Genomic DNA, 12725 nt, shown 5'->3' on the forward strand with positions numbered 1-12725 from the left:
CAATAGGCCTTCTAACTTCGTTTGTGTCACCCTTGGCCCGCCAGCAATGGCGCCATAAAATCACTCCGTGGTCACGTGTTGCGTGGCTTACGGCTCCACTTCGCCTTCACAGATGTGTTCTGGCATAAGCGTGTCACACAAACAGGGTGATGTTGAGACTTGAGAGCTCTTTCTTTGCTTTCATTCAAGTTGCTGAAAAAAAAAAGGAGTGGATAAACGCACTGCATTAGCCCTGCATAGAAGGTGGCCATGGGTGGCAAAGCATCGGAAGCATAGCGAAAGGGAGCTCGATAAACTTTCCTGGCCCGAGCAGTAGACAATCACTATAAAACGGTGAAGTTTCCTTAAAACTGGGGAGAAATCAAATGTGACGGTTATACCGGAAAGAGCGCTTCCACTTTCGCAGCCATGTAAATACATGTGCATGAACGACCGCCTTTGGTCACATGGAGCCGCCCATTTACTTTATTATAAGACATCGACAGACAGCCGCCATTCCGAGGTACCGCTTACACGAGTAGAGCACAGTAGCCTCGCTTACACTAGCAGTGAATAGGTCGACACGCACGCGCAGTAGGGCCGCGTCTTAATGCGGTCAATGTTCACCTTTAGAAGCGGGAGGTTTTGTTATTTTTTTGTTCAGCAAAGTAAAGACACGTTCTTTTTTTTTCTGTTTCTTAGAAAGATGCCCAACTTCTTGCTTGTTTCAGCAGACATCTGCTGAGAGTGCAAGCACGAATGATGTACCGAATGAGACAACATTAAAGTATCAGTAAATCGGCGAAGAGTACAGCAACGAGGAAGGTCAACAGCCATCCCAGGCGGAAGTTTTCTGCAAGTGTAACCACTTGCAAGTGGGGGGGGGGGGGGGAATATGTTTAATGCAAAGAAGAAGGAAAGGGAAAGGTTAGCCACGGTGTGGGCGGTTTATGAAACCTTTCCCACTTTGAAGATAGACCAACCTTTCCCACTTTGGGGAGCCACTTGCAGGTGGCTCCACTTCTGTAGCCCACTTATAGTGAGCCACAGACGCCTATACCTTTATTTCTCCTTTTTACACTCTCAGCTGGTTTTGAAGCAATGTAAAACAGCACAGAAGTACAAAGACAGAAACAGATACTAAATGAGCTGCAACAATTCATTTCAAGCGGTCACGGAAAAATGTCAAATGCAGTTATTTGCACTGACGTCATCCAGTATTCTAAGTTTTACATCAAATGGAGTTATAGACACGGAAAAACGGTATCAAGAGTATCGAAGCTTGTGAAGTTTTCATAGTTACTGCTACAATCTAACTTAAAAGGCGGTAGTTAGCGCAAAAGCCCACGCGCAGAGCTACCATGGTACCATGTACCTGGCAGATGTTCGCTATTCGGACAGGTCGCAGTCGCGAATGAGTCACGGTAAGCGTTTCCGCCAATGAGGAAGCGTGAGAGAAGTCACACGCTTACAGAAAACCAATAGCAGTGACCGGAGCTCTGATGTCAGAGCCCGACTGGTATGTGTATCCAAGGGCTTAATCTCGCCAAGAATGACACGTAGAACAGTAGAAAAAAACATCTTTTCCCTCAACACTCTATAGTCGTGTTCGACGAGAGAAGGAAAAGGAATCTAGGCTGTCAACTACATACGCTGTTGGAGATAATGAAAAGCAATATAGTGTGGCAGGAGAAATACTGCAGCGCCACCACGAGCCATCAGCAAGGGGGGTGTACTTTCTGCCGCAGCGTGCTGCGCACCATGTTGCCTGTCTTAACAGTCAACACGGAAACTGAGTGAGTATGATGGATTATATTATCTGGCGCAAGCAGGGAGCGTGTCCTCACTGTGTCCAGCCGTTCTATCCATGAGGCAACTCATATTTGGAGAGCTGACGGACTAGATTTCCTTTCCTTTTTTGAGCTGAATATGAGTATAGCGCGCAATGCAGTTTGTGCATGAAGCCATGGAAAATGTCTATCGAAATGACATAATCCTCTAACATGATATGTCAGCACAAATCTTTGAAGCAAAGAGTACATGGTGGCAACCCATAAAAGTGTATCAGTCGCTCTGTGCACATGCATATTTGTTGCAGAGACATGTATTCCGCAACGAAATCACCACAAAGGTTATGGTATATCCGTAACGTTTGGGATGTCGGGAACGTGTGTTCAAAATGTGTATCTCGTTCTGGAACTGCGCAGATTTTAGTCAAACGAATTTGTTACGAAGCGAGCGCTTCGCCTCTGTTCAGCGAGAAGGCTCTGAAAGCAACGTACTGCTGACATCATCAGGGATAGGGAGAATGCAGGTTTTGAACCTGACAACAATGCCGGGTATCGTCCGGTCACGCTATCCTTCTCCGGACGAACCGCCGTAGTATGGAGCTCTGTTTTCTGCCCGGTATGATGCTGCCGTGCTCGGTATGATGCTCACCTAATTTTTTTAAGTGCTTGCGTGGTCTCCCTATAAGTCACTTCAATTGTAGTAAAGTTTGAAGTGTAAGTTTAGACTGAACGGGCTTTGGAAAAAAAAAAAGACCTGCACCTGTCCTGAGTATTGGGCATTGCGTGCCAACACGGGGCACACTTTTATTCGTCGCTACCAGAGGAGGAACTTATGGCTGAGCTTACCCAAGGAAACAAGAACGCCCTTTGCAACACAACTTTAAACATTACAAAGTGTAAAAACAAACTTTGTACACCAAATAATGAAGCTTGCACATCTGATTAACTGCTCTTGAGACGACTGTTTTACTCCAGGCAATCATTTTCTTGTTCAGGGCAGCGCGAGTACCTTATGCTTTCTGCGGAGGTTAAAAGGGCAGTACGAGAAAATTTATTTCAGAACTTAATGCTCGCTAACTTTGCGTCTATGCAAAACGCCATTCACCCACCTCAGCCCACTGTAAAATTAAAAACTGACATTGCATTGATTGATTGTTACATCATCAGGGACATTTCAAATTATTATTTTACAGAATGATATGGAGTTCCATACATGGTATTAGCGATATAAACCAGCCATGAAAAGACATAAACGAAGAATAAGGGAGAACACGCACGCTGGACTACTAACAGTTTAATCACCAAACGTGAACATAAAAGGTTAGACCCCTATGCAACCATGGCTTATCTCTGTTTGTTACAAGGCATTCGGGATGGACCGACGCCCGCAAAGCCCACGCGCTGCCATCACAAAAATATGCCCGATAAAATTCGTAGATAATCAGCAGGGACGGGAAGCAATGCAGACGAAAAGAAAGTGCACTGCAATAAAGCAACAACTGTGATACCACAGAACCAAAACTAATGCAAAACCCGCAGAGCTAACCTAGGTTCAGTAAAAACTTGCACTCCTTATCGATGATCGAAGGTGACGGCTCGCATCATTAAACTGTCGATAGTGAAGCGTGCATGGTATCCCTCATTCAGCTTTTCACCACGTTTATATAGCAACATATTCGTTCTAATATGCGCCTTGGATTATGTGGTCTTCGACGTCTAGCGATCTTGTCATTACCACAACACAAAATTCGACTCAGTCTCAAGCTCGAATGAAATGGCTTTACCAGGTCTACAAAGTGCATGCTGATTGCCATAACAACAAAAGTAGTCGCCTTACCTTGTAATTACTTATGGTCGGATTCAGCAGTCCGTAAAATTCAGTGCAACGTTACGGTTCACGCCATGATCGCCACAACGTAACAACAACTACGGTTCAACGTTGAACAACATGGATTGAATTGGACTGGATGATCTCCTTTTGATCCTGTCGCTAGCGATGGCGATGCCGCCAGACAGCGACGCTTGCACTTTCTCCAAATAGTGACACATGCTATTGTGTGGTCAGACTGAAAAAGGGACAGCAATGCAGATAAATTAAGTTCTATATAACCGCGATTTACGCAAAAAATTGTATACCTTTTTCTCCCATAAAAAATTAAAATAAATAAAAATTAAATGCAAATGCTTTACCGTACCATTATTATTAGACATTAAAACATCAGAAATTTTCATTATCATTATCATTTCTTAATAACTTCGTAAAAAATACGCCCTAATAAGCCGTCTCCGGGCCACCTGCATATTTCTTGCATCTTCTCGGAACTAATTACCCTTTACGATCCAGTTCCTGTTACAAACATCCAGTTAAGAAAAGGTTTCCCGAAATGTGAGACACGAGCTTAATTGCAATGAGATTGATGATCTAGGCGACCTTCTCTGAAGCCTTTGTGAGTAATGTTAAACTTAGCTCATCTTCCCCGACAAGAGCCACGTGCTATTTATTCCCAGGCCGTAGTACAGACATCTGAAACAGTAGTCAAGGAGGAGAGATCATGAAGATGTCTATAGTCGTAGTTGTAGCCCTCATTGTCATGGCCTCCGGTATCGATTTGTCAATGTGAGTGGCCAGTGCTTTCTCTATAGAGTCCCTATAATACCATATATGAAGGGAGTCGATGTAGTGTCGAATGATTGAGGAAGTATTGAACTTTGAATTTGAAGACTGACTGAGCAGAAATTTAAGCTAATAGCGAGTAATATAGGCATCTGTTCAATTTTGTGAATGAGCGGTGCTAGTTTAGGCCTTTCGAGAACATCATCAGCCATTCGATACGCGATACTATGAGAGAACTGATGTTCTCAGGCTGGAACAACATAGAATGTCCTACAGCTGGCTATCCTATTCAGAGACTTTCATCTTTCATGCGATACTAGTTGTTTCGTGCCACTAAATTGTTACAAAATTTACATTATTTGCACAAAGTGTATCGCAAAAGCATCTGCTCCAGAGAATGGTGTGTTTGGTGTGTCAACGCCTACCCACGAGCAATTACGTCCACTCAATAGGTAGCAAATGTCCACGAGCAAACATGTGTCCCGTCAGCATGTAATACAAGCCGCCGGCCACCGTTCTGATGTATAACCGTTATGAGGGAACACCGTTTTCTTTTTTTTTTTAACATATACTCAGTATTACTAATAAAGCTGATCACTTGAACTCGCTGGTTGCTCATTTTGAGGCCGATGTCATCGCACTTATTGAAACGTCGCGTCCCTATTAAAGAACACCATCCGAAATTTTCTCATGGTGCACAGGGCCTGTAATTTCGGACGAACCAGACCATCAAGCCTAATGGACCATCAGGATGTCTTGGCGGTTTGACGGCTTCATCGGAGCGTGTGATTGTTGGATGGTCAATCAAAAAACTTGATGGGTTGAATGGAACGCCAAACCATGTTAGTGATGTAGTAATTCTTAAACAAAAACATGATCCGTGGAGAAATGACATAACATTTATTTACTTGAAGCACAAATCAATATGCGCAGCTTAATCTTTGAGCAGGTCCAAGTAACTGGATTATGAAGAATCTTATCAGATCCCTGTTGGAAATACCTCGCTTCCTTTTAATACCTTCTTCGTCAAGTAAAACGGAACTCAAATCTCGTGTTGACTCATCGCACGAGTTTCCTGGCCAACTCTGTCACCACGTTTTCAACTTGATGTTAATCTTAGTAATACATTTCTTTGTCGCGTTGACATGTATGAATTTTCAGAACTCAGTAAAGAAAACTAAACTGTGGTGGTTCATATAAACGGAGAAAACTTCTGTCCGGGTCCGCACAGGTATCGAGCTATGACTCGCAAAAGCTTAAAATATCACACCCAGTTGTACGCGAATACCAACAGCAGAGCAGAGCAAGAATACTTCACTTTTCCAGAGCATCTCGATTGCAGCGCTCAGACGTTCGCCACGCAGCGTACGGCGTGATAAGTAATTGCATGTGCATGAGTCTTGAGTTGAGACGAGACGTATACTTTTGACATACAGTTACAGAGCATCAGGGTTAGAAAATATGAGCTCATGTCGTCACCACACACACACACAAAGAATAATCGTTCTCTGGAGCTCTTGCGAATGCTCATGTTCAAGACACAACACTTCCAACAAGGCTGTTTTCCCCTTTCAACTCTTGCATATAAATACTAAGGGGCTGTCGGAAGAGAAGCTCAGTGATGGCATTTCTTGCATACTACTGATCCACATTCCGTAACACATGCTGTGCTACACACTCTACTTGAGCAACCCCTGCTTTGCCATCTTAGATCGTAATCCTCCGTTCACTCCACTCCCGATGTTTAAAACCAACTCCGACGACGGAAACTTTTTGCATACTACTGAGTTGAACTGTACAGTACGACATGGTCAGCTGACAAAATTAATTCCTTTTTCGCGAAACATGTCAATTTGTTCATATTGAAACACATTCACATATTAGGCCAACACCACAGTCTCTAAAACAGGGGTGACATCCACTGTATTGCTCCGTAGACGAAAACGTGCAGGGTGAACGCAATGCATCCTTAACAGATCCTGGTCGCACGTCGCAGCAAACGTCAAGGCACACGTGACCTCAAAGATGGCGGCGCCCGAGATCTGCGTAAACAACGCGGTTGTTGTTTCTGCGGTTTGTTTTCCCGTTTCGAATGTCTTTCGATCACGGTAACTATTTTTATTCAATTATCTCGCAGTAAAACGCGTAGATGTGCACACAAGCCCCGTAATGTTGACGACTTCCGAAGATATGATGGCGGCCGCGCGTTAAAGGTCGCTGATGCCGATGGGAGAAATGGGCTACCATGTTGCCGAAGAAGCAGCGCACGGTTTACGCTGGCGAAATAGGTTAATATCTTGGCGTTATGACGATGGAAATATGTCGGTAAGCGGCAAAACAACATGTAAACAAAGTCACATGATCTCAAAATGACGACCAGAACAAGATGGTAGTTGTGCCAAAAGCACCCGCTTGAGGGTAATTAGAACAACGGCGGGTTTGTGTCACCCCTGTGTTGTCTAGGCCTGATTTGCTCGGGAGAACGGAACACGCCCGCCATCTTGGAAGTTCGGGGCGCCACCTGTGGTCCATTGGAGTCGCGAATATCAGCGACATTCTTGACTAAAGGCAAAACTATAAGCTTTTCACCCTGCTTTGAATCTGTCACCGGTCATGGCACCCCATATGCACCATTAAAGGTGCACCATTAAAGGTTCATATGTCCTATATTTTCATCTCATATGGGCGTACTGAGGATCTTCGCGGGGCGGGGGGGAGCCGATTTACGTATCAAGCCCCATACCTTAGACGCTTGGCTACGCCACTATGTAAGAGCCATTCGACCACCATACAGACCTCCGGGAACATCATATTCCTAAGAACACAGTGTCGTCCCTGGGATATCCGACGGTTATCACACCGCAACAAGCAGGACGTGCGCTGGAGGGTCAAATCTCTCCTTAAGGTATCCCTCATTTGTTAAAATGGGACTCTCAGATGTCCTTACGATATCCTTTTGGTTGTTCAAAGGAGGTCATCAAGGACCAATGTAGGAGAGTGTGATGACACAGCAGAGACATAATCTAGCATCGTTTTATTTTACCTCACTTCTTTTCGTCAGAAATCACACTCAGTCATGACAACTTCTTTTTTCGTTGATTGATTACTGTGAATTCATACTGACAAACTGCCGCATAAAGTGGAGTAGTTTCCATAACGGGAATGAGTTTCAAAACACAAAACACAGAAATCGAGAAGGCGAAAAAGAAAAGAATGTCTTGCCGGGAGCACAAAGACCCAGAAACCCACTTGAAAAGGTACTGGAATTCCCTTCCACAGAAAAAGCAGACACTATATATTGTTTGTTATACGGGGGTGGGGTGATGTAGGGGGAAGGTGCGGTCAGCTGCTCTAAAGTGGCGGCTCGGTGCACCCAGGGGAGGGAGAAGGGCGGAGGGTGAAAGAGGGATGGGAAACATGATGATGGCACAGGAGAGGGAGGGTTGTGCTAACCCTCTTGCTCTGGGATTAGAAAACACAGAACACACACAGAAAACTCCCTCAGTAGTCTTCAGTGGGATGCTCCCTGTACCCCGCCAGGATCTTTAGAAAAAAATCTTCCCGGAAACAACACCGCAAGCGATGCTGCCCCGACGACCGTTTTACGGGCCGCCAGGATTATTGGCGAAGTTACCCCATCGGCGCAGGCCTCTTGTTATACGACCCTCTGTCTGTAGGTTGGAGAGCACTGCTTGCCTCCGACACGAAACGAAGGGTGAGCTATTGAAGTTTACTTACATTTAGCAAACACACAATACTGAAGCGAGGAATTGTTTCAAGTGTCCACTCTCAAGCAATGCGAAGTCTATGTGTCTTACTTCTTTTGGTTTGACACATTCGGGTAGGACCTTCAAAAGTCAAAAGCAGTGCTACAGAATCGTGCCTTTCTGTCCTTTCGCTGTAAATGCTCCAGGTATCATTGACGGACACGTTATTTTGTTATGTTACGTCGGAGTTCTCTAATTTTTTTGTCCAGTTATACCGTCTCCCAGGTTTTGGAGTATTTTTGCACCTTTTCGGAGGAAACGGAATGTTAAGTAGGACTGCCCTCTGTTCTGACGAATGCCGTTCAGCCCCTGGGATCGGCCCAGAAAGCCAAACAAATGTGTCACACAATATTTGCAGAGCCTTAGTAGGAACATTGAAACAGGTGGCATCTCATCCCGACAGCTACCTACTAGGACTGCCACAGGATGTACACGAGTGACTCTTCACGAACAATCCGCGAGTGTCATCCTCAGGACATTCTGGGAATACGTGTCGAAGGACGAGGATACGATGACACTGTGAGGATGTCCTGGGGCCCTCTGTGTTCTTGGGGACATCACCGCTACTTTTTTTAAATGTTGTCACGAGGCGTACAAAAAATAGACATCAGGTTTGATTGATTGATTGTGATTGATTGATTGGAAAAACTACTAGAATTATGCTGATGATCATGACAACGTGTAAGATTCATAACGAATGTGTTCATTTTTCATGTCCCATTGTTTATTTTCCTTCCCAAAACGAACAGTGGATGTGGATCATGCACTGACAGCGAATGCGAATACCACAGTGTAAGTGATGTTTCATGCACTTTCCTTGAAGCCGCGTAGATTTGTTTGTGATCATGGCATTATAATGGCGGTGGTCTGCGCTCTCGATATGTTATCTGACTAATAATAGTCCTGCAAAGAATAACAGGGTTTCAAAAGGATGGATGGACGTAGTTAACGGCTTTCATACCGCTCGAGCTGCCCCGCACAAAAATTTCGGATCAAACTTGATCAGCCCGGATTTGGTTTTACTGAGGCCGGATCAAGAGGAATCCGGGGTCGGTCAGGCCTCTTCCAGTAGGTTCCGGGCTGGATCTGCCTTTATCCTGCTAGAACAAAACAGGAATTTCCCGGATTCCGGAACACCTCTCAGGCTAGTACAAGCTATAGTCAGGTTCAGTTTGCCAACCCAACGCGAACCTGGTATTAGTCGATGTTGGTCGGGTTAACACCAGGCCCGCCGGACCCGGGTCGGGGGCTGGGTTTTCGAACCCGGCTGGTGGCCTGGGGTTGAGCCCTTTTATGTTATTTTTTTAATGGGGTGGTACCCCTTAAAGGACTTCTGCAGCGAGGGACTGATTTTGTAATGTTCAGTCAATATAATGTTTGCGTAATGTAACTCAAAATTCATAGCCTTCCACTAATGGTTTCTGTGGTGCACAGCACTTGGAATTAACTGCATTTAACTGGTCCGTTTCGGAGTTGAAACAAAAAAAAGTTACGTGGAATATGGGCCGCCGGAGCGGTGCATTCTGTGACGACGACAATGAACGTACATGATGAAGCTCGCATAATGAAAGTATAATTACGCGGCTACTGACAAAGCAAGCCATTCATTCACATTCGCTCATGTAGGAATTTATTTACGATGCTTATCATCGTCCGTCACGTTTAAAGTCATGATTAAAAAATTGGCATACGCTTTCTGATAGCACCTACTAAGTGATAAACGTGCAGTCATTTCACGTAAGCCTTCCGGAATTTCCCCGAATTGTACGACATTCCAGCATTCATTTATCTGGCACGACAATTATTGGTCTGTTTAGTTGTCAATTATTAATTAATAATTGTGGCTATAAGTCGTCAGACAACTGAGAGTCGCCATGACGTTTATTTGCAATATATTCCAACAGTTCTCGCTTTCTTGCGATGCCACTATTCAAAATATCTCTATTAAATTCGTAGCCCATAATTTCTTGAATTGCATACCGGGACGGCACGGGGTCGAGTTCACACTTATTTTTCAACACTGCAAAACAAGCCACTGTGGGGTGACAAGACTCGCGGATTACGTTTGATTATACCTCGAAACATACATCAATCACCTTTTATGACAGCCGCATATTCTCGTGATATGGGGTTCCTAAAGGTTGCATCACTACAAAACCAAACCCAGGTGTGGGCACGTGGTAGTGGACTGAGGACAAGGTGTAATCAGCGTCCAGGACGCACAAACACAACGAAATACACGCAGTGAAGCTTTCAACTGTTTATTCACACCAGCTTTCATGCATGGAAGCTGGTGTCAATAAACAGCCGAAAGCGTCAGTGGTTGTACGTCATTCTGCTTGTTAATGGCGCCGAAAACATGCCGCCAGAGGGTTTAGAAATATTGGCACACCATGAAAAAGCGGAGATCATAATACCTAATATACATTTCTTTCGGCTCGTGCCGGCTCAATGGCCCATATAAATAATTTCAAAGATGAGCAACCAGTGCGCCTGCCTCCACCACGCATACGTCACATGCTACGTAGCATTTTCCCGTCCAATCAGAGGTCCGAGCTCCGAACATCAGTTCTAGCCATTTCTACCGGCTTCTACGACACTTCTCGGAAGGACATGTCTCGGGCAGCATATTCTGTCGATATTCGAGCATCAGAAGAGTTAGTGTGACGATACAATTTTTTAGCCCTTTTTTATAACTTTTTAGGCTTCGCCTTTTGGGTTTCATTTTCAGCATCACCACAAGGATCATGGGGGATCAATTCTGCTCACGCTGAACGCAGTGTCACGTGGCACCTTAGCTCATGTACCTATGGTACCGGCAGCCCGCGAGGAAGGGAGCTTGCTAAGGTTGCCAAACTGTAGGGGCTTGTACCTACCTTTATACCTCACGCTCACTCGTTGATAAAAAAGAGAGAAAGGAAGAAAGCTTTGGGGACTCTCTTCTAGATGTAAGCAGGCAATAACGATGCGTGCTCTAGATTGGCAGAAAACCGTTACGAAACGTGCTTATACTTGAAAGAACATGAAAGAACTGATGTTCTGAGGCTGGAACAACATAGAAGGGACAAATACAACAGCCCCTACAGCTGGTTAACCTTTTCAGTGACTTTCATCTTTCATCGTGCTTGTACTTTTTGATAACGACCCACGGGACACCACTGTGCTGGAATGGGGAGAAAGAACGAGTAAGCTCTGTACCGAGTAACCGATTTGTAATTCTCAGCTTCTAATCATTACACAGTTAGTTTAGCTCAATTGGTAGAGCCCTGGACTGGTAATCCAGAAGACGTGGGTCCTTCTGTGTGTTCCCAGCCTTTGAACATCAATTTCTCATGTTCAATTACCTGATGGCACTTGCGTCGATCCCGTCGTATGAATGTTTGTATGAGTGAGAAAAATGTAAGAGTGAGAGGGAAATGAGAGAGAGGGTGGTTGGCCTGTGCCTTCAGATGGACGCACCCTTGGAGGTTGCTGCTGTGGAAGTGTGTTAGCTTAGCTCAGTTGGTGGAGCCCTGGACCGGTAATCCAGAAGATGTGGGTTCGAGTCCTATCCAGCTGGCTAACCTTTTCAGGCCACCCCTGTAATACCTTAAAGCTGTGAGAGCAATGTAAAATAGATACTCGTTTCTCGTTCCTATGGAGTGAGACACGGCTTTGCATGGAGTGCCCAATCATCTCCAGTACTCGTTTCCAGAGATAATTGTGAGGCCACCCCGCATTGTATCGTCTCTTGGGAAAGAGAGAGAAGAGTAAAAGCATAAATTTGCAGTTTCCTTGGCGTTTAAATGCTGAACGATGCAACGTATGTGTCCTGGTCCTCTTAACAACATCAGTCTTTGCGCGACGAAAAATTTTTGGAACAGCCTCTGTTGTCATCCGCGGAATTTCCTCGAGTAATGTCCGGATGAACATGTTTAACACGGTGATGCTTCCTTCGACAGTTGGGAAACGGTCATGACTGGTGCACTGGAGCGGGCTGTCATTTACAAAAAGAAGGGATACGGTCCTGCTGCAAAAAATCCAGTGGATAACATGCACAAAGCTCCTCATGAAAGTTCTTCACCAGAAGGGCCAACAGTGTTTCATGGAACTTCTACGTCACCTCACACGATATAATGGAAAGACAAAACGTTCAGTCAGTTAAATATGCATATTGCAAAACAATAAAGATATTAAAGACAAATTATTACATCCAATTCTGCCAGTGATTGATCTGATTGGGTTTTTGATTTGGTCCCACACTATTATTCCTTCAGCAAGGGCACACAATTGACAACATGCTTACTGCTCCGAGTAGTGCTTGTAGGGCTTGTAGTAGTGCTTGATGACATTTCATTGTAGTATACAAGAAAGGTGACTTGAATCCTACGCGTAATGACTGTAGTAGACAACAACGGAATCACTCAGGTATGCTGTTTGCTCATGCTCAGCCACCTGCTGCACTGTAAAAAATTGCCGGCTACCGTAATTGGAAATACGGTCCACGTAGTGTAATTAATACGACACCAATGAAATATGCCGTAATTATGACGGTTATCACCGTAAATAAGACTGTAGTGTGTCCGTAATCCTGAT

The 12725-nt window shown here is 44.7% G+C and overlaps 1 long non-coding RNA gene across 1 annotated transcript; it reads left to right on the forward strand.

Annotated features, from left to right (window-relative positions):
* Positions 1-4299: 4299 nt before the first annotated feature.
* LOC135365900 (uncharacterized) lies at positions 4300-12346 on the forward strand. Its single transcript, XR_010413996.1, has 3 exons — positions 4300-4386; positions 8900-8942; positions 12092-12346. It is a non-coding gene; the product is annotated as an uncharacterized LOC135365900 (long non-coding RNA).
* Positions 12347-12725: the final 379 nt, after the last annotated feature.

This window comes from Ornithodoros turicata, chromosome 8 (assembly GCF_037126465.1).
Source record: "Ornithodoros turicata isolate Travis chromosome 8, ASM3712646v1, whole genome shotgun sequence".
Taxonomy (NCBI): domain Eukaryota; kingdom Metazoa; phylum Arthropoda; class Arachnida; order Ixodida; family Argasidae; genus Ornithodoros; species Ornithodoros turicata.